Here is a 3,782-nt window from a genome sequence, read left to right on the forward strand (position 1 = left end):
AAATTATGAACAACCTTCGTAGATCTAAAAAGACGAACTTTGATATGATAATCAAATTAGATTTGGAGAAGGCTTTTGATAGACTGGAATGGTCTTTTATGTATAAGACCCTTAAATATTTCCAGTTTCCCCCAAATTTATCTCGTCTTATTATGCATTGCATAAGTACTAGCTCTATGGGAATCCTACTGAATGGTGCTGGAACAAATTTTTTTCAACCTAGTCGAGGTATTCGTTAGGGTGATCCCATATCTCCCTATATATTCATTTTTTGCCTTGAACTCTTATCTAGATTAATAAATCACCAAATAGACACTTTAAGATGGAATCCTATTAACATTAGACAAAAAGGCTCCTCCTTTTCCCATATTCTTTTTTTTTTATGATATAACCCTAATGGGAAAAGCAAACAAAAAAACAGGACATTGTACCAAATCTTGCATGGATTTTTTTTGGCAATGAATCTGGGCTAGCCATTAACACCTCTAATCAAGTATTGTTTTAGCTAAAAATTGTCCCCAGGACTTCAGCTTATTTCTAACAAGCCTCTTTGGTATAAAGTCCACCAATGAATTTGGTATGTACCTTGGCTTTCCAATCCTAAATCACTCTCCCACTATGAAAGACTTCCAACTTATCATAGATAAAATGCAAACCAAGTTATCTCACTGGAAATGCTCATTCCTAAATATGACAGGAACGACTACTCTAGCTTCCAGTACCTTAAGTGCAATTCCTACTCACTCTATGCAATACACCCTTCTTCCCCCTAAAATCTTAAAGAAGATTGATAAAATCTAAAGGGACATTATCTGGGGATCCACTAGCACAGCTAAAAAGCTTCACCTAATTAGCTAGCAAAAGGTCACTTATGATAAAAATGAGGGGGGGTTGGGTATTCACCCTGCTAAAGCCAAAAATTTGGTGCTACTCTCAAGTCTTGCATGGAGACTTACGAAAAACCCTACCACTCCATGGGGCCACCTTATTATGGCCAAATATGCACCGAATAAAACTGTCACTACCACCTCTTTCATCTGGAAATCTATCCTAAAGGGATGGAAAGTGTACAACAATGGTATTCTTTAGCATCCATCTATTAACTCTAGGATTAGCATTTGGTATACCAATTGGATTTACATCTCAAAATCCCTTAGAAGCTCAATAGAAGGCCCACTAAGTAGGAACGACCTAATTCTTACTATAGGGAGCCTCATCAATAACAAGGAATGGAATACAAAAGACATTTCCTTTGATTTGCCCAGTGATATCCTTAACAATCTTACCCTTACCCCCGTCCCCAGTAAGGGATCAAATATTGATAAGACTAGTTGGAGCCTCTACTCAAATGGTCTTTTTACTACCAAGTCTTGTTATAAACTTCTTTCTGAGATCGATCCACCTTCAAAGTCTTTTAAATGGATTTGCAACCTCCATTGCCCCAATAAAATAAAGTTCTTCCTGTGGCAATGTCACGCCCCAAACCTCGGGGAGCACGACCGGCGCGCGACCGAGGGAACCCGGTCGAGCAAGCCTATCTAGCCTTTCATACCCGACTCATTCTATATCCGAAGAAGCAATACATTACCAATTTTTAAACATGTGAGAGAGAGTTGTCATATAAACGCATAAACATTGCTAGTTAGATTCTTACTTAAAATACAACATGCCATAGTTAAATTCCCAAAAGTGCATACAGTTGACAGTCTAGTAGAGAAAAGTTTCAAAATACAACGTGATCCTATGACCACCCCGGCACCCATACATGACCCACTTAAATGTCTACGGAGCCTCTAAGGATACATAAGACCAAAACGATAATGCCGGCAACAAGGCCACGGCCATACCTCAAAATATGGAAATTTACACAAAGAAGAACTACAAAACCCCTGGGAGGAATGGGGGCTCACCAAGACAGCTGTGAAAGGAGCAAGAGAGCACCACTATCTTCGATTGGCACTATCAGCAACGGAACCACCTACATCCATTCAAAGATGTAGCGCCCCCGACAAAAGGGACGTTAGTACTGTCGAATAGTACTAGTATGTAAGGCAAACACAATTCTTAATAGGGTGAACAGTGAACAAATAGAAGGCAGTTATATCATCAACAAGTACATCACAGGATTACGAGGAGAAACACCAAATAAGGTTCACATAACTCTGGTTAAGTCTTTCCATTCCTTTAGGCTATTGTTCTTTAGTGCCAAGTGCCATACTTATAATATAATGCCACCGTGATTTTTACACGGAGTCCTGTCTCGACCCGACCGGCTAAGCTATCCCAAGTGAGACATATCCAAGTCCACAATGATATTCAGGAATCCAATATAAATGCCACCATGTGTACAGCATGGCGTCCGATCTCGGCCCGATCCGCTAAGCCATCTCACTTAGGACATAACCTTTTTCGATTACTCCTTAGTTCCTATTTCCTTCCATTTTTCCCATTACATGGTACAACACCTCTTTTTGTTAATTTATTTCTTGGCACTTGGATACATTGTTACAACACAAGTGTTCCTTTTATTAATTCGTTCATATAACTTCATCATCCGTGTCGATAAGGGGGATATCATATAAAGCATGCACGCATAAGAAAATAATGAACACTTGGAGAATATAATCACATTTTCAACTATCATGATTTCAGAATAAACACATAGAACAATTTTGGGACGAAAATCCGTCACCCAACACATTAATGCAATTCATCAAGTATGATAAATTCGAAACTCACGCCAACTATTTGGACACTAAGAATTCAACACTAAGAAGAAGAGGGTTAGCCATACATACCTTAATGGAGCTTCCTGATGTTCTAAACGGTAATACCACACAAGAGAGGGGGTGATTTGTGTGGTACCTAATTTTTGCACTAGAAGAACCTGGTTCTTCTAGATGTACTTACTATGACTGTTTGCGGAATTAAGGGTGCATAAAGTAAAGAACACAGAGATTTTTACGTGGAAAACACCTGGCTCAAAAGGTGAAAAAACCACGACCTACTACTCAGTAGGATTTTCCCAAACTTCCACTAAAATCACTGAGCCAAAAACAACATTTACAAACTCTTGTAAACCTAAGGATTAAACTCTAATCCCAGTGTAGCAAACAGCCTCAACTGTTGCGACACCTTCAAGTTAACTCTAACTTGAATACTCACTATACCAAGTACAATTGCTTCTAGATAAAGCTGAAAGGTACAATATGAAACACCTACTACAATTGAACTAGAAATAAAGAAAAACACAATGGAATTGGTTCTTCACTCTTGGTTCATGTAGCTTCAGATTTGCACACTTGAATCACACATAAATTGCTTGCAAAATTCTCCTAGCTCTTTTGCTCTCAATTTAGTTTAACTTCTGCGTATGTGCAATCACCTGTAAAAGAGAACAATCTTTATTATTTATAGAGTTAGTAATCAGAGTTTGATTAAAACTTGAATTGCTGATCCTTCATCAAATTCGAGTCCTAGAACAACTCAAACTCCAATCCTTATCCTTGATCCGGATGTAGTTCTCTTTACATAAGGAGACTTCAACTCCTTATCCTATGCAACCTTTTCGATCAACTCAGAAGATATTGTTGCTGATCCTTGAGACTTATCTTCTTCACACCTATGTCACATGTGTAAGCATATCAACACTGTGTCTCACATGATGGACCTGGTTCATGACTGAGTTCATTTTGTCAATCTTCAAAACTTCATCTGAACTTGGGCCAACAAATTCCCCCTTTTTGATGATGACAAACTCTGTGCTTTTATTGATCAGAGAC

Source organism: Nicotiana attenuata, unplaced genomic scaffold, assembly GCF_001879085.1.
Source record: "Nicotiana attenuata strain UT unplaced genomic scaffold, NIATTr2, whole genome shotgun sequence".
Taxonomy (NCBI): domain Eukaryota; kingdom Viridiplantae; phylum Streptophyta; class Magnoliopsida; order Solanales; family Solanaceae; genus Nicotiana; species Nicotiana attenuata.